The sequence below is a fragment of the Dama dama genome, chromosome X, assembly GCF_033118175.1.
Source record: "Dama dama isolate Ldn47 chromosome X, ASM3311817v1, whole genome shotgun sequence".
Classification (NCBI taxonomy): domain Eukaryota; kingdom Metazoa; phylum Chordata; class Mammalia; order Artiodactyla; family Cervidae; genus Dama; species Dama dama.
This window is the reverse complement of record NC_083714.1, coordinates 104570773-104594645: the sequence shown is the minus strand read 5'-3', so window position 1 is coordinate 104594645 and position 23873 is coordinate 104570773.

The following is a 23873-nucleotide window of genomic DNA, read 5'->3' as shown; positions in this document are numbered from 1 at the left end:
AGGTAAATTGGAAGTCTTCAAACAAGTGATGTCAAGAGTGAACATTGACATTTTAGCAATCAGTGAACTAAAATGGACTAAACTTCTAGGCTGCATATTAGTGCCATGTTATATATACCCACCCAGACTAGTCTGAGAGTGGAAAACGTGGAGAGATCACTTTTAATTCTGTCCATTAATATCACCTTTAAATCTAGTACAGGATATATTTTGTATGGCAGCTTAAACCCACTAAATATTAACAGAAAAATAGGTAGGTGCCATTAGCATGAATATCCATGACTGTAACTAAAATGTCCCCTTCCCTTAATACTCCTCCCAGCCTTTTCTTCTCTATAATATAAAATCCCAGTTCTATTTACCTTGCTTCATAGGTCATTATCTCATGACCTTCAACACTGTCTTAGGGTTCTTATTAGGATTTCCTCTTAAGGACTATTCCAGTAAGTTACGATAGTCAACTGTATGACTGAGAAGTTGGGAAATTAAAGGACTCTCATGTATGCTGACTGAGATGGAGAAATACCCTTGATGACCCAATAGTGAAATCAGTCCTGCATTCCCAAAGATCGTCAAGCAACTGGGATGATGTAGCAACAAAGTGGGGTTGAGAGACAGAGGTAGAAAGTGAAAGAAACAACAAAGATAGAATTAAATAGAGTCACCAGAATGCACTGAGCTCAAGAGGTCACCATCCTCACTTGCACTTCCTTGACTGGCTGTTTTTCACTATCACCTAAAGGAAAAGTGATGATATTAAATTTATTATTATATTACTTTGTAAAGCAGTTCTTGGCTGGTACTACTGAAGATGACTTACAAATAGCCCAGTGATGTGATAGCTTTACTAAACAGCCCAGTAAAGTGATGGCTTTACTAAAGCCCGGCTACCTGTGGCAAAACTGGATCAATGGAACTATACCACTGCTGTGTCACATAAGTGTCCAACAGTAGTACCACAGTACAACAGCAGATGCTGCTTTCTTCAGTATACATGGACCACATAACTCAAACACAGCTGTTGCCCATCTTGACTTTCAAAGTCGTTACAAGGAAATAGAGCTTTACAGTTAATCATACTTCTATTTGTTTGTCTCCCTTTAATTGTTATTATCTCTCAAAATGAGAGTTATATCAATATATAACTGAGATGTGAAAAAGACATTGTCAATAGCAATTTATTTTCCCAAAAACTTGATAAATATTTTATATCTTTCAGATATTAGGAAGAAGTATTTGTGTATACTTCTCATGCTATCTGGGGACACATAGCCATGTTGCTGTGGTTGAAGATGTTTCAAGGGTTAAATTGGTTCTAATTGCTCAGGGTGAATTCAAAACTTTATAGATTCAGAAAGTTACTTTTATCAACTTTGATGAATGATGTCAAATTAATCAAATACATAAAGCAGTGTTTCTCAGTGTGGTTATACCTCAGAATCACCTGGGAGAGTTTTAAAATCCCAGTGCCCAGATATTACCTCAGAGAAGTTAAATTGGTGTCTTTTGACATAGGTCTCAGACTCCGGTATTTTGTAAACTTCCCAGCTGATTCCAACGTGCCTCTAAGTTTGAGAACCATTGCATTAGAGAGACCACTGTGTAAATCCAAATGTCATTTGAGTTACTGTGATGACAGTAAGATACAACTAGCAAGAATTCCAGGGATTGCCATTTCTTCTTTCTTCCCCCTTTTTGGTATGGACATTAATAAATACTATCCTGAGAAATCAAGCTAAGTACTACCCTTCATGGTCATGTGATCAAAGTGTATAATCAGGGTCTCACCAGTAGTGGGATGAATTTTATAATTTGGGAAAGTACATAAATTAAATAAAGGGTAAGGCGAGATCCTGCAATTAGATAACAAATAACACATATCCTTCTATATCAGCAAGCCTTAGAAATACTATTGCATAATACTATCTTATATGTAAAGTGATGCAACTATATCAATTCTTTGGTAAGTTTCCTACTCTACAATTTCTTATTGTAATTTATTTATTTAATGTAAACCAACGTGACTTAAAATTTTATTTTAGCAAGCTCATTTCCTATTCAATTTGTTGGAATACATATGCCATAAAACAAGCAACAACTGCACTTACCATGATAAGATAAAAATAATTAGAACAGGAAACTTCTTGGAGTATTTAGATTGAGACTTCACAGCAGTGTGAAAGAAATACAATATTTTTTTAAATAAATGAGTATTGGAAGATAGAAATACGAAAGGAAGTAAAATGGCTAAAAGTATTTCAATCACAGAAACAATGGCAGAATCCTTGCCCAGTATGTGGATATCTTCCACAATGAAATAGAATAGGTTTGGGGTTTTCAAAAGAAGTGAAATAGCCTCTTGCTTTATTTCAAGCACTTTCTCCAGGCATATTTCTCAATTCTAAGTGGAATGATCCAGACTGAGCATCCGATTTTATTGGATGTTTAGACAATTATTGTCACAAGACCTTATAGTCCTGTTCAAGCACTATGAGATGGTTCTCTGCTCAACATAGAGCTTGTTTGATGGCTTATTCATTTAGGCACTCAAAATACTTATTGAGAGCCTACTGTGTTCTAGGTCCTGGGGAGAGAGGAGAAAACAAGATAAAGTCCCTGCTCTTAGAGCTTACAGTGTAGTGAGGAGGTATAAACAAGAAACATGTAAGCAAATAAAATGGATGTCCTTTTAACTATCATCAAAGCTTGTATAGAGGGAACATATTTCAAAATAATTAAAAAAAAATTTATGACAAACCCACAGCTAACATCATACTCAATGGTGAAAAACTAAACATCTTTCCTCTAAAACCAGGAACAAGACAAGAATGCCCTCGTGCCACTTCCACTTAACATAGTATTGGGAGTCCTAACCATAGCAATCAGACATGAAAATGAAGTAAAGTGTATCCAAATTGGAAGGGAAGAAGTTAAACTGTTACCTTGAATATGACATGATGCTATATGTAGAAATCTCTAAAATCTCCACCAAAAAAAAAAAAAAATAGGAACTAATAAATAAATTCTGTAAAGTTGTAGGTTGCAATATTAATATGCAGAAATCTATTGCTTTTATATATACTAGCAATGAAATATCAGAAAGTGAAAGCAAAAAATCCTGTTTAAAACTGCATCAAAAATAATAAAATACCTAGGAATAAACTTATCCAAGTAAAAGAACACTATAAAAAAAGAAAACATTGATGAAGGAAACCAAAGATGATACAAATAAATGGAGAGATATCACACATTCTAGGATTGAAAGATTTAATATTGTTAACATGTACATATTACCCAAAGCAATCTACAGATTTAATGCAATCCCTATCTAAATACCCATGATATTTTTCACAAAACTAGAACAAATAATCCCAATATTAATATATAACTGCACAGAAAACACAATATGCTAAAGCAATCAAGAAAAATAAAAGAAAAAATCTGGCAATATCATGTTTCCAGATTTCAGAGTATGGTATAAAGCTTCACTAATCAAAACAGCGTGGCACTGACATAAAAATAGACACACAGATCAATGGAAAATATTAGAGAGTCCAGAAATAAAGTCATGCACCATGGTCAATTAATCTATGACAAAAGAGGCAAGAATATACAATAGAGAAAATACAGTTTCTTCAGTAAGTGTTACTGGGAAAACTGTACAACTAAATGAAAAAAAAATGAATTAGGACATTCTCTAACACTGTACAAAAAAATAAACTCAAAATGGATTAAAGGCCTAAATGTAAGACTAGAAACCACAAAAATCTAAAAGAGATCAGAGACAGAAGAGCCCTTGACATAAATCACAAAGTGATTTTTTGGATCTGTGTCCTAAGGCAAAGAAATACAATCAACATTAAACAAATGGGTCATAATTAAACCTAAAATCTTTAATACAGCAAAGGAAACCATTGACAAAAGGATAACCTACTGAATGGAACAAAATATTTGAAAACGATATGGCCAATGTCCAAAATATATAAACAATCTATAACAGTCAATATCAAAAAGCAAACAGTCCAATTAAAAATGGGCAGAAGACCTGATAAACATTTTTCCAAAGAAGACAATCAGTTGACTAATAGGCATATTAAAAGATGATCAACATCACTAGTCATTACAGAGATGAAAATCAAAAACAGAATGAGAAGCCATCTTACATCTGTCAGAAAGGCTATCATCAAAAAGTGTACAAATAATAAATATTGGTAAGGATGGGGAGAAAAAGAAACACTTATTACTGTTAGTGACAATGTAAATTGGTGCATTTACTTTGTAAAACCATATGGAAGTTTCTTTTAAAAAGCTGAAAATAGAAATATCATATGATCCAGCAATTCCACTCCTGGGTATACATCATGAAAAAAAAAAAAAAACCATTAATTCAGAAAGATACAATGCTTATAGCAGCATTATATACAATGGCCAAGATACAGAAGCAATCTAAATGAACATCAAGAGATGAATGAGCAAAGAAAATTATATATATATATATATGTGTGTGTGTGTGTGTGTGTGTGTGTGTGTGTGTGTGTGTATGAAACCCAGTCACATATATTATCCAGTCATATGTGTGATTAGTGTGACCCCCCTAATGGACTAGGCTCCAAGAGGGCTGGGGTTCTGTCTTGCTTACCACTATATCTCTAGGTCTTGGTACAGAGTAAACATTCAATAAAAATTTGTTAAATGAAAAGACTCATAGCAATAGAAAAGAAAGTGGTGGTTAACAGCTTTTAATCAGTGAGCTTTACTATTTTGTTCATTCTACTCTGTTTTTAATCAATATTTCCATCTTTTGATATTATTAAAAAAATCACACTTACAAAAATAGTTCTAATTGCCCCAGGAAACCCTGGAATGATACAACTCATTTGCTATAAATAAGATCAAGCTACATAGATTTGTTAATTATTTAGAAAATTACCATACTTTGTGGTATTTAAAGTTTCTATTCTAGAAAATAATGTTTGGAAGAATGTTGGGAATCTAAAAAATAAATTTTATTATCAGTTCCCCTCTGACTTTAATGTAGTATGTATCTTTTCTGTGTGGTCTGAATTTCATTCTAGATATTAAATCTCGAGAACCCCAAGAATAATATGAAAAGGCAAAAGCATATGACACTGAAAGTTGAAGCCCCTAGACGAGTAGGTGTCCAACATGCTACCAGGGAAGAGCAGAAAAAGAGTTACACAAGGAATGAAAAAGCTAAGTCAAAGTGGAAACATCCAGCTGTGGGTGTGTCTGGTGGTAAGAATAAAGTTCAATGCTATAAAGAAAAATATTGCATAGGAACCTGGAATGTTAGGTCCATGAATCAAGGTAAATTGGAAGTGTTCAAACAGGAGATGACAAGAGTGAACATCGACATTTTAGGAATCAGTGAACTAAAATGGAAGGGAATGGGAAATTTTAATTTAGGTGACCATTATATTAACTACTGTGGCCAAGAATCCCTTAGAAGAAACGGAGTAGCTCTCATAGTCAACAAGTGTTTGAAATGCAGTACCTGGGTGCAATCTGAAAAATGACAGAATGATTTCAGCTCATTCCCAAGACAAACCATTCAACATCACACTAATCCAAGTCTTTGCCCCAACCACTAATGCTGAAGAAGCTGAAGCTGAACAGTTCTTTGAATACCTACAAAACCTTCTAGAACTAACACTCCCCCCCACCCCAAAAAAAATGTGTCCTTTTCATCACAGGAAACTGAAACACAAAAGTAGGAATTCAAGAGATACCTGGAGTAACAGAGAAGTTTGGCCTTGGAGTACAAAATGAAGCAAGGCAAAGGCTAACAGATTTTGGCCAAGAGAATTCACTGGTCATAGCAAAAACCCTCTTCCAATAACTCAAGAGATGACTCTACACTTGGACATCACCAGATGGTCAATACATAAATCAGATTGATTATATTCTTTACAGCCAAAGGTGGAGAAACTCTATCCAGTCAGCAAAAACAAGACTGGGAGCTGACTGTGGCTCATATCATGAGCTTTGTATTGCAAAGTCCAGACTTAAATTGAAGACAGTAGGGAAAACCATTAAGCCATTCAGGTATAACCTAAATCAAATCCCTTATGACTATACACTGGAAGTGACAAATAAAGGGATTAGATATGATAGTGTGCTTGAAGAACTATGGACAGAAGTTCATAACATTGTACAGGATGTCTTGACCAAAACCATCCCCAAGAAAACTCAATGCAAGAAGGCAAAATGGTTGTCTGAGGGGGGCTTACAAATAGCTGAGAAAAGAAGAGAAGCAAAAGGCAAAGGAGAAAAAGAAAGATATATCCATCTGAATGCAGAGTTACAAAGAATAGCAAGGAGACATAAGAAAGCCTTCCTAGGTGATCAATGGAAAGAAATAGAGGAAAACAATAGAATGGGCAAGCCTAAAGTTCTCTTCAAGAAAATTAGAGATACCAAGGAAACCCTTCATGCAAAGATGGGCACAATAAAGGAGAGAAAAATTAAGGATATAACAGAAGCAGAAGATATTAAAAAGAGGTGGCAAGAATACACAAACGAACTATGCAAAAAAGTTCTCAATGACCCAGATAACCACAGCGGTGTGATCACTCACCTAGAACCAGACATACTGGAGTGTGAAATCAAGTGGGCCTTAGGAAGCATTGCTATGAACAAAGCTAGTAGAGGTGATGGAATTCCAGCTGAGCTATTTATAACCCTTAAAGATGATACTGTTAAAGTGCTGCACTCAATATGCGAGCAAATTTGGAAACTGCAGCAGTGGTCACAGGACTGGAAAAGGTCAATTTTCATTCCAATCCCAAAGAAGGGCAATGCCAAAGAATGTTCAAACTATAATACAACTGCTCATTTCACTTGCTAGCAAGGTGATGCTCAAACCCTCTGAGCTATTCTTCAATAATACATGAATCAATAATTTCCAGATGTACAAACTTGGTTGGAAAAGGCAAAGACACAAGAGACCAAATTGCCAATATCCATTGCATCATAGAAAAAGCAAGGAAGTTTCAGAAAAACATCTACTTCTGCTTCATTGACTACACTATAACCTTTGACTTTGTGGATCATAACAAAGTTTGGAAAATACTTAAAGAACTGGGAATGCCAGAACACCTAACCTGCCTCCTGAGAAACCTTTATGCAGGTCAAGAAGCAATAGTTAGAACTGGACATAGAACAACAGACTGGTTCAAAATTGGGAAAGGAGTACTTCAAGGGTGTATATTGTCACTGTGTTTCTTTAACTTCTCTGCAAAGTACATCATGCAAAGTGCTGGGCTAGATGAACCACCAGCTGGAATCAAGACTTCTGGGAGAAATATCAATAACCTCAGATATGCAGAGGACACCACCCTCATTGCAGAAAGTGAAGAGGAACTAAAGATCCTCCTGATGACAGTGAAAGAGGAGAGTGAAAAAGTTGGCTTAAAATTCAACAGTCAAAAAACTGAGATCATGACATCCAGTCCCATCACTTCATGGAAAATAGATGGGGAAAAAATGGAAACAGTGACAGACTTTATTTTCTTGGGCTAAAAAATTACCTCAGACTGTGTCTGCAGCCATGAAATTAAAAGACACTTGCTCCTTGGAAGAAAAGCTATGACAAATCTAGATGGCATATTAAAAAGCAGAGACATCACTTTTCTGACCAAGGTCCATACAGTCAAAGCTATGTTTTCTCCAGTAGTCTTGTATGGATGTGAGAGGTGAACCATAAAGAAAGCTGAGGGGTGAAGAATTGATGCTTTTGAACTGTGGTGTTGAAGAAGACTCTTGAGAGTCTCTTGAACAGCAAGGATATCAAACCAGTCAATCCTAAGGATATGCGTCCTGAATATTCGTTGGAAGTACTGATGCTGCAGCTGAAGCTCCAATATTTTGACCACCTGATGAGAAGAGCTGACTCATTGGAAGAGACTCCAATACTGGGAAATATTGAGAAAAGGAGAAGAGGGCAACAGAGAATGAGATGGTTCGATAGCATCATCAACACAGTGGACATAAGTTTGCAAACTCGGGGAGTAAATGAAGGACAGGGATGCCTGGTGTGCTGCAGTCCATGGAATCATAAAGAACCAGACATGACCGCACAACTGAACAACAGCGAAGTACCAAGAGATAACAATTTTAATTACATTTTATAATTACTGTAGTTGAGAGATAATAATCTAAGAACAAACGTTAGATAGCCAAAGATAAAGGGATCCTTGTCTAATTTCCAGCATAATTTCTACAAAAGAATTTCTTGGAAGTCATGCAAAGTAATAGTGCATCCCTTTGATAATATTGTTTTCATTACTTTGTTGTCAAATCAGAAACATCATAATATATTTTCTGTTAAGTTTATATAGCAGTTTTCAGGGTTCTTTCATATATATTTTTTTATTTGATATTCACAAGAACTTAAAGCAAGAAAAAGTAAGTTATTATCTTTTGTTTACACAAGAGTAAACTCAAGTTCAAAGAATTTAAGTTATTTTCCCAGAGTCATCTAAACAGTCCTAAGACAAACACATAAATTTTCTAATCCTTCTACAAATATGCTTTCATATTTTTCCGATTAACTCCATGTAGACTTATCCTTCCTTAATTTCTCATCAAACCTAATCTCTAGATAGAAAGAGAAAGAACTGGTATATTTAACAACCATTAACATCATTAGAGATGATGTTAATTCATTGAGAGATTAACAAAACTGAGGGGAAGATATTTCCATTTATTTTCTAAATACTGTAGTTTTCTTCTCTAACTGTTCTTTAGACAAGAGGGAGAAAATCAATTGATGGTGCAGTAAGAGCCAACTGTATGATGTAGGCCCAGGTGTTTGAACTAATATTGACCCATATTTATCTGCTAAGACAGAAATTAATATAGAAAATATCAAATTTGAACCTGAATTTTTGAACCCTAATGATAAGGCTCATCAAACATATCTAGTCTGTCTGGCAGAAACAAAACTTCTTTCAAGTCATCTTGGCTAAATAATATAGCAATAGCCAACGGATGTCAGGGTTTATTTAGCTTCATTAATTATTGGTCAATGACAAAAAAATAGTTTGCATCTAGAGATCTTCCTGTGCTTCCCTGGTGGCTCAGATGGTAACAAATCTGCCAGCAATGCAGAAGACCAGGGTTCGATCCCTGTTTTGGGAAGATCCCCTGGAGAAGAGAATGACGACCCACTCCAGTATTCTTGCCTGGAGCATTCCATGGACAGAGGAGCCTGGTGGGCTATAGTCCATGGGGTCACAAAGAGTCAGACACAAATGAGTGACTCACACACACACACACACACACACACACACACACACACACACACACACACACACACACAGATCTTTCCTAGCTGAAGAAATACAGTTGTGGGGAAAGCAAGGGTTTTTTGTTTTGTTTTGTTCTGTTTTGTTTTTTAATAGCAGCAACAATAAGACCTTCTTAAACTAAAAAAAAAAAGAAACCTATAAGAACAGCATTAAAGAAAATTATCTGCCAGTAATTAAGTTTCCTTGCTATTCCCAGGAAGTTGGGGAAGAACTTAACAAAGGTAATTTTCCATTATAATTATGGCCTTTCATTAATTAACTCTGTCAGGTTGAAATGGATTTCTTTGTATAACTTAAATTTGGTTACTTATTCAATATATGCGCAGTAATGTTTCTAACATTTAGATATTTAACTATGCCACAGTCTAAAATGCACAGATTTACCCTTTATCATATGTTCTCATTAAAATACCACAAAATTATGAAAGATGAAGTAGGTAGCCTTGGATATGATGCAATGTTAAAAAATAAAGCAGATTAATAATGTGACAATACTAGCAATTAAGCTGTGTATATATATGTGTGTGTCTGTGTCTGTGTGTGTGTAGGTATATACATATACACATATATATTATCTTTTCTGACTGACAAAATACTTTTAAAAATACTTCCTTAATTATGCTCCACAATCTCCTTAGCTACACACGGCAAATGCTCAAGAAATTTCTGTTATTCAACATTGTATTAGAATAAAAGTCCATTGAATTAGACATATTTCCAGGTTTTGATCATAAAAACAGAGGCAGACTAAAATTCCTCTTTTTATAATTCATAAAGTAAGCAATTAATAAAAGCAATGGTTTACTTAGAAAAAATTGTCAATTAATTTGATCAATAGCCATTTGCAAATATGTGAGCAAAGAATTTCTACTTCACTACCTAGCTCTCATCTTTGTTACATCAAAGTAACAAAATATTAAAAAAAAGCTTATTTAAATTGAACTTTTTGGTAATTGGTCAATATTAAGTCAGAAGAGAAAAAGTATGTGTAAGGCAGTGGGAGGATATATACGGTGTGCTTTAACTCATCCTGTTTTATTTAGTTAACTGAAAAGTTTTCTTGCTAATAACCAGCTTTCATGGTGATCTTCAGTATGGGTACAATTCAGGTTCTTGCAACTGGGTGGTATATAAAAATCAATAAAGAAATTAGAGGAATGAATCTTAGAGTTATTTCTGCCTTTACATCCCTATTGAATAAAGTTTCAGTTTCATTAATCATCAAAGTTGGAAGTTCAGAACTGACTGAAGAGAAAAAAAAAGAATTATAAACAAGATTTTCTAAATACAGTAACTTAAGTTTCAAACCTTTAGTTATGGGGAAAACTAACTTACACAATAGCAAAGAATAGTATGACAAGAAGAGGACTTTACATAAATGAAAAGCTGTTATTAAATAATCACAATTCTGCACAATGGCTACCTTTATACTTATTATTTTGTTATAATATATATATGTTATATATGCTATATATATATATATGTTATAAGTTATTGAAGAAAAAGTAAAATCACCACATAATATCAAATAAGTTTTTATATTAATATTGGGGAAAAGAGACTATAATAGCTTCTTCATTTTCCAGTTTTGAAAATCAAGACACAAAAATCATATACAATAAATCATTGTAAAAGCCAAGATAAGAGTGAAAATATTCTTGAATCTCAGGCCTAACATTATCCTTTTAGTGTCAGTTTTCATATTTCATTCTCTATTTTTGTTGAAGCACCTTCATAATGCAATAAAATATTAAAAATTAATTGATATGCTTATCTCATTGATATGATCAAACTCATAATTCATTTTCTTTCTGATAGCAAAGACTTTTTTTCACCACTTTAGCTCCAATACATTACATGAGCATCTCATCCCTTTAATGACAAGTGGAGGAGTGAGGAGTCAATAAGTTCTGTTGGCAAGAAAAATGGAAAAAAAATAATAATCTAACAGCCAGGAGACCCACAACCTCAAGATGAATATGAGAGTCAGTCTTTGATAAACTACCCCAAATGTAATACATTTAACAGATAGTGTCATCCTTAATCAAGAAACCACAAACCATATGGCGTTTTTCTAGTTACATATATTTTACTTCCTGACAATAAAGCCTAATGTTATTCATAAGATTTCAGTGCATAATTCATTGGTTATAATTCAGGCAGAGTAATCCTCTTTCAAGTAACTAACCACTGTTTGTAAACTGAAGAATCCTAGAAAAGAAGAATCAAAGAAAAAAAAAAAACATAGTCTGGATTAGATCCTAGGAATCCTATATGAATTATTCTTCAACCCAGGGAAGCTTTCAGCACAAAGGATGTGGTTTTGTTCATGTGGTGTCAGGCAAGACAATAAAATCATTCCAAAATATCATTTATCAAAACATAATGAGGTACAAGGGACTGCAACATTGTAGCTAGCTAATCCAAACAACTTCTAGGGTCTTCCTGTCTATGAGAATCTATACACATGCAATTTTGGATTTAAGATGACTGTATTCCTCCCAGGGAACTGCATTCAGTCTTAATCTCATCACTAGATGGGAATGTCAAGTTTTGCAGGAAGAAGACATATATCAGGTGTCAGTAAACAAAAAGGTTGCATATTTTGACTCTACCCTATGGCACAGCTATTGACTTTAATTTGTGGTTCCATTCATTAGAAAAAATCAGGTGCTTTGAAGGTCATTTATGGTATTACTGACAACCACTACTATTGATCTTTATTTCAACAGGCTCAGATGCCAGTAGATTTTTATAGCCCAGTAACAAAGGAAGCCTTTGGCCTTCCCCATAGCATTTTCAATCTAACAGAATGTGAAATCAGCTTTGGTGGGTATCCAACTCTGGAATTTAATGTTAAAATTATTCAGGATAATCATAACTGACGGTTGCTATGATCATTTAAGATTCTGAGGAGCTTCAGTTTCCTGAAGCATAAAGATTATTTCATTAACTATATTAGTTCATTTTGATACAGATCCAAGGGCATGGTCTGCAGTGAAGTTTGAGATCAGGTTGAGACAGTTTACAGGGCTCCTTTTTGGATGGGTTTCTCAGGAAGATGTTTATGTGAAAAGATCTATCAAGACTCAAATCTGACATTTTTATCTTTGGGAGTGGGCAAGAAAAACAGGGAATAGTGTAAACATAAAATGATAAAGCATGTAAGCAGACAAACATAAACACTGCTGATGAAGATGAACCTTTGGCAAATTCCCTTCCTCCACATGCCACTCAGGGTTTTCATGGGTACAGATTTGCTGATGATAGTGCCTTTGTGGCTCCAATTTAGTAATATTTCTGCTGAAGCACACAAACCCTCCTAGTTTCAGGAAATGAAGACATCTCTCTCTCTCTCTTTTTCCCCCTGCAGTTCTGTGCCAACAGGAGGTTTCACCCTACTTAAAGAGCTTACTTTTGGCTTTCATTTTCAGAAGACCACAGAGGGAGAATAAAAGCAAGTATTTGTGATCTATGAGAATGATAACATTTGGGAGTGAAGGTGTAAGGAAAATATTTCCTTAATCATGTCTTGCTCTCCTCTCTATAATTTTACCCTCTGGGCTAACTGGTAATTTTCTAATCCCAGAAGAATAAGCATCTGAAAATCAACATCCAGATTTCCTCAGAAACACAAGTCATACATCAGAGCTAATTCCCGGTTTAAGATACTAAGCATAATTTAGTTTTTATTTCTCTAAAAAGTTTGATTGGAAAAGGTTTCAAAGAGAGTGTAGGTTCAATATTCAACTTAGCAACAATAAGTATAGCATAAAATTATGCTACCTTCAGCTAGAATTGGAGGTCACTAGCTATTGATTTCAATTTCCAAGTCCCCATCACTATTCTAAGTAATGTTCCTGGGCTTCTCAGAAAGAAAAAGGAGATAATGGGTAGAGGGACTCCTAAAGGACTCTGAAAGCTACCGTTGATATATCTCACCTTTCCCCTATCCAAAATAATTTCAAAGGTATAAAAACACTTAAAAAGTACACATTTTTCTCAAAAACAAGTGGAGAACCCTCTAGATTAGAGAAGGAAGAGATTATATGTCTGTCCATTATAGTATTACACTGAGTGTCTGATTTGTCTTCTATTAAAATGTGGGAGAAGGCAAGGGTGGGATGATTTGAGAGAATAGCAAGTATATTGAAACAAGTATATTATCATATATGAAATAGATTGCCAGCTCAGGTTCCATGCATGAGACAGGGTGTTCAGGGCTGGTGCACTGGGATGACCCAGAGGGATAGGATGGGGAGGAAGGTGGGAGGGGGTTCAGGATGGGGAACACATGTCCACCCATGGCTGATTCATGTCAATGTATGGCAAAAACCACTACAGTATTGTAAAGTAATTAGCCTCCAATTAAAATAAGTAAATTAAAAAAAAAAAGATTGGATCATTGTCGTGAGAAGGAGACGACACTAACTCCAAAGAAATATATTTAATTTACTGTCCAAAGAGTTCTTTTGTCATTAGTTCTTGGAAATCTGGCATGATCAAATACTAACCAATGGCCAGGGAATCTTTGCTCAGAGATATTTCCTGAACTGACATTTCAGTCTTTTCTAAGAAATATCAACACAGGAAAATATTAATTCAAAATGTTTCTCAGAGTTCAAATTATATAAGCTGTTGCATACCTGACAGTCAAATAGCATAAGAAGATTTAAAATACTTAGGTCAAATAACCTAAATATGCCAACAACCTCTTCCTTCAGTTTATTTACACATTATATAATACAATGTTTAAACATTCTGCCCATTTTATCATCTTAATTTAATGAAAAAAAATCAAATCTCAAATGGTTGTAATAAAAAAGACAGACAATAACAAATCTTGACAATGAATGTGGAAAGGAAAGCTCTCACATATTTCTGATAGAAATAAATGTGAAATGATATATGCATAGCTGCTTTGGAAAACAATTTGGTGGTTTCTAAAAGTTAAACATAATTTGTCATATGATTTATCAATTCCACTCTTAGGTGTTTACTCAAAGATTTGCATGTGAATGTTCTTTGAAGTGCTATTCATAATAGCAAAAAACTGGAAAAAAACTTATCTCCATCAACTGATGAATGGGTGAATAAATGGTGGTATATCCACACAATGCAATATTACTTGAGATAAAAATAGTAGGCGTATTGATCCACACATGATAAATCTAATAATATGGATGATTGGATTGTGTTAGAGTTCTATTTTTAATTTTTTGAGGAATTGCCACACTGTTTTACATAGTGGTTATACCAATTTATAGTCCCACTGACAGTGTAGAAGGATTCCCTTTTCTTCACATCCTTTCCAATCCTTGTTATTTGTTGTCTTTTTGATAATAGTCACTCTGACAGGTGTGATGTGATAGCTTATTATGGTTTTGACTTGCGTTTCTCTGATGGTTAGAGACACTGAGCACTTTTTCATGTGACTGTTGGCCATAGGTCCATGTTCTTTTGGAAAAATGTCTATTCGGATCTCCTGTATGTTTTAAAATTTTATTTATTTTTTTAATTGAAGGATAACTGCTTTACAGAATTTTGTTGTTTTCTGTCAAACATCAACATTAATCAGAATAGGTATACATATGTCCCCTCCTTCCCATCTCCCTCTGCATCCCACCCCTCCACATTGAAACAGAGCCCCTGTTTGAGTTCCCTGAGTCCTACAGCAAATTTCCATTGGCTATCTATTTTACATACATTAATATTAGTTTCCATATTACTCTCTCCATACATCTTACCAGCTCCTCCCCGCAGCCCCCATGTCCATAAGTTTGTTCTCTATGTCTATTTCTCCATTCAGTAGGTCAGTTCAGTTGTCCAGTCATGTCTGACTAATTGTGACCCCATGAACTGAAGAATGCCAGGCTTCCCTATCCTTCATTAGCTCCCTGGGTTTGCTCAAACTCATGCCTATTGAGTCTTTTTTGTATATTTCTTCTGTGTATTCTTGCCACTTCTTCTTAATATCTTCTGCTTCTGTTAGGTTCATACTGTTTCCCTCCTTTATTGTGCACATTTTTCCATGAAATGTTCCCTTGGTATCTCTAATTTTCTTGAAGAGATCGCTAGTCATTCCCATTCTATTGTTTTCCTCTATTTCTTTGCACTGATCACTTAGGAAGGCTTTCTTATCTCTCCTTGCTATTCTTCAGAACTCTGCATTCAGATGGATATATCCTTCTTTTTCTCCTTTGCCTTTGGCTTCTCTCTTTTCTCAGCTATTTGTAAGGCCTTCTCAGACAATCATTTTGCCTTTTTGCATTTCTTCTCAGGGATTATTTTGATAACCACTTCCTGTACAAAGTTACAAACCTCCGTCCATAGTTCTTCAGGGACTCTATCAGATCTAATGCCTTTAATCTATTTGTCACTTCCACTTAAAACCATAAGGGATTTGATTTATGTTATATCTGAATGGTGTAGTGGTTTCTCCATTGCTGCCCTGCAAATAAAGTAACTTGTATCATCTTTCTAGATTCCATATGTATGTGTTAGTATATGATATTTAACTTTCTCTTTCTGACTTGCTTCACTCTGTATAATAGGCTCTGGGTCCATCCACCTCATTAGAACTGACCCAAATGCATTCCTTTTTATGACTGAGTAATATTCCACTGTATATACCTCAGCTTCTTTATCCATTCATCTGTCAGTGGACATCTAGGTTGCTTCCATGATCTATTGTAAATAGTGCTGTAATGAACATTGGGTTATATGTATCATTTTCTGCTTTGGTTTCCTTAGGGTATAAGCCTAGGAATGGGATTGCTGGGTCATAGGGTGGTTTTCTTCCTAGCTTTATTTATTTTTTTTTTTAAAGGAATCTCCATACCATCTTCCACTGTGGCTGTATCAATTTGAATCCCACCAACAGTGTAACAAGATTCCCTTTACTCCACACCCTTTCCAGCATTTATTGTTTGTAGACTTTTTGATGATGGCCATTCTGTCCAGTGTGATGTGATTTGTAGTTTTGTATCTCATTGTTGTTTTGATTTTCATTTTTCTAATAATAAGCGATGTTGAGCATCTTTTCATGTGTTTGTTAGCCATTTGTATTTCTTCTTTGGAGAAATGTTTGTTTAGGTCTTTTCCTCACTTTTGATTGAGTTGTTTGCTTTCTGATAGTGAGTTATATGAGCTGCTTGTATATTTTGGAAATTAATCTTTTGTTAGTTGTTTCATTTGCTATCATTTTCTCCCATTTTGAGGGTTGTCTTTTCACCTTGTTTATAGTTTCCTTTGCTGTACTAAAGCTTTTAAGTTTAATTAGGTCCCACTTGTTTATTTATTTATTTTTTTCATTTCCATTACTCTAGGAGGTGGGTCATAGAGGAAATCCCCTGTAAAATTTTAATTGAGTTATTCAATATTTTGATGCTGAGTTGTGTGACTTATTTATATATCTGTATACTTATTTATATATCTGACTTGTTTATATATCTTTATATGCTGTGTATTAATCCTTTATCAAATATATTGTATGCAAATATCCTCTCCCATTCATCAAACGGTCTTTGACTTTTGTTGGTAGTATTTTTGCTGTCCTAGTGCTTTTTAATTTGATGTAGTCACTTTTGTTTATTTTTTTCTGTGATTATTGCTTTTTATTTTTTATAACCTTTTTTGCTAATTTTTTAAATTTATTTTTTAGTTGGGGGAAAATTACTTTACAATGTCATGTTGGTTTCTATCATACAACAATGTAATTCAGTCATAATTATATATAAACACCCTCTCTCTTGAGTGGAAATTTGCTTTATAACACAGGGAGCCCAGTCTGGTGATTGTGATGCCTCTTTGTTTAACTTTATATTTGTTTCTTTTGCCTTGAAACCAAGAAGAACCTTGTGGGACCTTCCCAGGGTGAGACACTCTATGTCCCCTGCCAGTCATTTGTAGAAAAGCTTTAGCCTCCTAGGCCTTGCCTGAGTTTCAAACAGAAAATTTAGTCAGAAAAATGAGAAACTGTAGAAACTAAGGAAAGTAGTCAATCATGACAAAATAATGATAGTTCAGCTATAAAACAAAGTCAAGTACCTTTAGTTCCTCCTCAAGGGCTATAGATAATATCCTGAGCCATATTTTTGAGTTGTTCTGCATGTTCTATAACCCCAGCTGATGGAAGGAATTAACTGCAAGCTGACCACAAGCTTGTAGAGCCCATACCAGGTGGAACCAGAAGGTTGATGATTAGGATCCTGATACATCATGGTTTGCCTCACTGCTGACCAATGAGATGAAATCCCATGAGCTGATCATACGCTCTGCAAGCCCCACTCCTAATGTTGCCTTAAAATCCCTTCTATAAGCCATGGCGGATTTCAGATCTTTTGAACATTAGATTCCTGTACTCCTTGCTTTGGTGTCTTGCAATAAACTTTGTACTTTTCTTTACCACAACCTGGTATCAGTAGATTGAGTGCATTGGGTAAGTGGCCCCAAGTTCGGCTTGGTAACAGACTGAGGAGGTATCTCAAAATATATTGATAAGACTGATGTCAAAGAACATATGCCTGTATTCTTCTAGAAGTTTTGTGGTTTCAGGTCTTATAATTGTCTTTAATCCATTTTTAAATTATTTTGTTTCATGATGTGAGTGTATAGTATAGTTTGATTCTTTTACATTTAACAGTCCAGTTTTCTTACACCACTTATCAAAGAAGCTGCCTTTTCCTTAATGTATATTCTTGCCTCTTCTGACATAGAATAACTGCCCCTATAAATGTGGGCTTATTTGTGAGCTCTCTATTCTCTTCTATTGGTCTTTGTGGTTGTTTTGTGTCAATGGATACTGTTTTTTTTTTTTTTTCAGTTATTTCAAGAAAGATTCTTTTTTACTCTTTTATTGAAATATAATTGATGTACAATATTATATGTTACAAGTGTACAATATAGTGCTTGACAACTTTTAAAGGTTATATTCCATATATAGTTATTATAAAATATTGACTATATTCCCTGTGTTGACTATATTTAAATTCTTTTAAATTTATTTTTGTATGCTTTTTACAACATTTTAATTTAAGCACTGTGCCATTTCTAGATCTTAACTTCATTCCCTCAGTATGTATTATACTAATAGAATTTTCCAAATTGCAAAGAATTAAACTGCAACCCTATTGACTGATACTTTTATTTGCAGTTTATAGCTCAGTTGATGTCACAGATCCTTTCCCTGCAGGGATAATGCGAGAAGACATGCTGGCCTAATTAGCCCTGTGTTACTTTACATATACATACAAAAGAAGGAGCAAAGAAAGCTGGAAAGTGATTATATTGATATTCTGAGTAAGGACAGTACTTTCAATTTTGTATGTCTAATATGCCACAGTTCTTCAAGAATTGATGGAAATGTCATGAGGTTTACAATGTCAGTTTCCCATCGTCACAAAAGATGCTATTTGATGGCATGAAAATAGGAAAAAAAACCTTATGATCACAGCAGAGAGCTTTCAGATTAGACAAAGGTCACTGTTTTAATGAAAGGTGCCATTAATTAATGAAAAAACAATAAGAAAATTGCCTGTTAGGCTTGTGAATTTGTACAATATATTTTTGTAGCTTATTTATTTTATACATAATAGTTTGCATTTCTTAATTCTCTACCACTATCTTGCTCCTCCTCCCTCCCCTCTCCCCACTGGTAACTATGTTTCTTCTCTATATCTGTGAATCTGTTTCGTTTTTGTTATATTCATGCCTTTTTTTTTCTTTCCACATGCAAGTGATATCATATAGCATTTGTCTTTCTCTGTCTTCTGTCGGAATTTTCACTTAGCATAATAACCCCCAAGTGTGTCCATGTTGTTGAAAACAGCAAATTTTTATTCAATTTTGCTGGCTGAGTACTGTTCCCTGGTGTACATGTATATGCTTCTTAATTCATTCATTGGTTAACGGACGCTTAGGTTTTCTCCTCATCTTGGCAATTGTAAATGGTACTGCTATGGACATTGAGGTACCTGTATTTTCTTTTCTTTTCTTTTCTTTTTTGAACTAGCATTTTAGTTTCTTTCAAGTATATACCTAAGAGTGGAATTACTGAGTCATATAATATTTGGAGGGCTTCCCTGGTGGCTCAGTTGGTAAAGAATCAACCTGCAAGGCAGGAGACCCAGGTTCAACACCTGGGTAGGGAATGTCTCATGGAGAAGGAAATAGCAACCGATTCCACTATTCTTGCCTGGAAATCCGATGGACAGAGGAAAAAGGAACCTCACAGGCTACAGTCCATGGGGTTGCAAGAGTCATACGAAATTTAGTGACCCAACCACGTGATATTTTGAGTTTTTGAGAAACATCCATACTGTTTTCCACAGTGGCTCCACCAATTTACATTCCCACCAATGATATATACAGTTTTCTTTTTCTCCACATTTCTGATAATATTTGTTATTTATCTTCTTTTGATAATAGCTATTCTGACAGATGTGATATCATCATGGTTTTGATTTACATTTCCTGAATAATTAGCAATATTGAACACTTTTTCATGTGCCTATTAGTCAACAGTGTGTCTTCTTTGGACAAATGTCTATTCAGGTCTGACCTTTTTTTTTTTTCTTTTAGTGTTTTCTCCCTTTTTAATTTTTTTTAAATAATTAAACTTATTTTTAATGAAGGATAATTGCTTTACAACATCATGTTTCGTTCTGCCAAACATCAACATGAATCAGCCATAGGTATACCTATGCCCCCTCTTTCTTGAATCTCATTTCCACCTCCCTCTCCATCCCACTCCTCTAGGTTGTTACAGGGCCCTAGTTTGAATTCCCTGAATTATACAGCAAATTCCCATTGGCTATCTTTGTTACATATGGTGATGTATCCATGTTACTCTCTCCTTACATCCAACACCCTCCTTCCCCCCTGCCACATGCCCATAAGTCTGATTTCTATGCCTGCATCTCCATTGCTGTCCTGGAAATATGTTCATCAGTACCATCTTTCTAGATTTCACATGTGTGCATTAGTATATGATGTTTGTTTTTCTCTTTCTGACTTACTTCACTCTGTATAATAGACCCCAGGTTCATCCAACTCAGCACTGACTCGGACATGTTCCTTTTTATGGTTAAGTAATATTCCACTGTATATATGTACCACAGCTTCTTTAGCCATTCATCTATCAATGGACATCTAGGTTGCTTCCATGTTCTAGCGATTGTAAATAGTGCTGCAATGAACACTGGGGTACATATGTCTTTTTCAATTTTGGTTTCCTTAGGGTGTATGCCTGGTTGTGAAATTGCTGGGTAATATGGTGGCTTTATTCCTGTTTTTTTTTTTTTTTTTAAGGAATCCCCATAATGACTTCCATAGTGGTTGTATCAATTCACTTTCCCACCAACAGTGCAATAGGATTCACTTTTCTCTACAACCTCTCCAGGATTTACTGTTTGTAGAGTTCTTGATGATGGACCTTCTAACAGGTGAGGTGATATCTCACTGTAGTTTTGATTTGCATTTCTCTAATAATGAGCAACATTGAACATATTTCCATGTGTTTATTAGTCATCTGTATGTCTTCTTTGAGAAATATCTGTTTAGGACTTTTTCTCACTTTTTGATTAGGTTGTTTGTTTTTCTGGTATTGACTTGCATAAGCTGCTTGTATATTTTGTAAATTATCAGTTGTTTCTTTGCTATTATTTTCTCCCATTCTGAGGGTTGTCTTTTCACCTTGTTTATAGTTTCCTTTGCTGTGCAAAAACTTTTAAGTTTAATTAAGTCCCACTTCTTTATTTTTGTTTTTATTTTCATTACTTGAAGAGGTGAGTCATAGAGAATCTTGTTGTGATTTATGTCATCGAGTGTTCTGCCTATGTTTTCCTCTAAGAGTTTTATAGTTTTTGATGTTACATTTAGGTCTTTAATCCATTTTAAGTTTAACTTTGTGTATGGTGTTAGGAATTGTTCTAAATTCATTCTTTTACATGTAGTTGTCCATTTATCCCAGCAGCATTTATTGAAGAGACTATCTTTCCCATTGTATATTCTTGCCTCCTTTGTTAAAAATAGCATACTCATAGGTACAAGGGATTATTTCTGTGATATCTTGTTCCATTTATCTATATTTCTATTTTTGTGCCAGTACCATACTGTCTTTATGACTGTAGCTTTGTACAGTAACTTGAAATCAGAAAGGCTGATCCCTCCAGCTTCATTCTTCTTTCCCAAGATTGCTTTGGCTATTCAGGGTCTTTTGTATTTCCATATGAATTATGAGATTTTTTTGGTTCTAGATCTGTGAAAATTGCCATTGGTAATTTGATAAGGATAACATTGAATTTGTAGATTCCATTTAGTAGCATAGTCATTTTTCACAATATTGATTCTTCCAACCCAGAATCATGGAATATCTCTTCACCTGTCTATGTCGTCTTTGATTGCTTTATTCAAGGTCTTACAGTTTTCTATACATGGCTCTTTTGTCTCTTTAGGTAGGTTTATTAGGTAATTTATTCTTTTTGCTGCAATGGTAAATGGGATTGATTTCTCTTTCTGATTTTTCATTGCTAGTGTATAAGAATGCAAGTGATTTCTGTGTATTGGCTTTGCATCCCACAACCTTCCTAAATTCACTGATTATGTCTAACAATTTTCTGATAGTATCTTTAGGGTTTTCTATGCATAGCATCATGTCATCTGCAAATAGCGAGAGGTTTATTTCTTCTTTTACAATATGGATTCCTTTTCTTTCTTTTTCTTCTCTTATTGCCATAGCTAGGATATCCAAAACTGTTGAACAATAGTGGTCAGTGTTGGCACCCTTGTCTTGTTCTTGATATTAGAGGGAATGATTTCAATTTTTCTACACTGAGAATAATGTTTCCTGTGGGTTTATCATATATGGCCTTAGCTTTGTTAAGGTGGGTTCCTTCTATGCCTATTTTTTGAAAAGTTTTTTTTTTTAATTATAAATGGGTGCTGAATTTTTTGGAAAGATTTTTCTGCATCTATTGAGATTATCATATGGTTTTTGTCTTTCAATTTGTTAATATGGTGTATCACAGTGATTGATTTGTGTATATTGATGAATTATTGCATCCCTGGGATAAACCCAATGTAACCATGGTGTATGATATTTAAAATATGATGTTGAATTCTCTTTGCTAGAATTTTGCTGAAAATTTTTGCATCTGTTATTCTTCAGTGATATCGGCCTGCAATTTTGTGTGTGTGTGTGTGTGTGTGTGTGTGTGTGTGTGCAATCTTCATCTGGTTTTGGTATCAGAGTGATGGTGGCCTCATAGAATGACTTTGGGAGTGTTCCTTCCTCTGTAAATTTTTGTAGAGTTTTCAGAGGATAGGCATTAGTTTTTCTCTAAATATTTGGTAGAATTGACCTATGAAGCTATCTGGCCCTAGGCTTTTGTGTTTTGGGAGATTTTTTTTATCATAGTTTCAATGTCAATGCTTGTAATTGGCTTGTTCATAATTTCTATTCCTTCTTGGTTCAGTCTTATAATATTGAAATTTTCTAAGAATCCATTCATTTCTTTCCAGCTTGGTCATTTTACTGGCATATAGTTGCTTATAATATCAGAGAAGTCAATGGCACCCAACTCCAGTACTCTTGCCTGGAAAATCCCATGGATGGAGGAGCCTGGTAGGCTGCACTCCATGGGGTCGCTAAGAGTCGGGCACGACTGAGAGACTTCACTTTCATGCACTGGAGAAGGAAATGGCAACCCACTCCAGTATTCTTGCCTGGATAATCCCAGGGACAGAGGAGCCTGGTGGGCTGCTGTCTATGGGGTCGCACAGAGTCGGACAGGACTGAAACAACGCAGCAGCAGCAGCAGCAGCGGCAGCAACAATCTTATATATTTCTAATGTCTGTTGTTACTTCTCCTTTATCATTTCTAATTTTGTTGATGTGATTCTTCTCTCTTTTTTTCTTGATGAACAGCTTTTAGTTTTATTAATATTTACTATAGCTTCCTTCATTTCTTTTTCAATTATTTCTGTCTGGATATTTATGTGTTCTTTCTTTCTATTAACTTTTGTTGTTGTTGTACTTTTTACAGTTGTTTTAGGTGTAGAGTCAAGTTGTCTATTCTATGTTTTTCTTGTTTCTTGAGGTATGATTGTATTGCTATAAACTTCCCTCTTAAAACTGATTTTGCTGCATCCTATATGTTTGTGTGATCATGCTTTTATTGCCATTTGTTTCTAAGAATTTTTTTATTTCCCTTTGGATTTCTTCAGTAACCAGTTTGTTACTCAGAAACGTATTGTTTAATCTCCATCTTTGTGTTTTTTTTTTTTTTTTACATTTTTTTTCCTGTAATTGATATCTAGTCTCAGCATTGTGGTCAGAAAAGATGCTTGATACTATTTCAATTTTTAAATATTTACTGATGTTTGATTTGTGACCCAAGATGTGGTCTATCCTGGAGAATTTTCCATGTGCACTTGAGAAGAAAGTGTATTCTTCTGTATTTGGATGGAATGTCCTGAAGATATCAATTAGATCCATTAAATGTCTAATGTGTCATTTAAGCCATGTTTCCTTAATTTTCT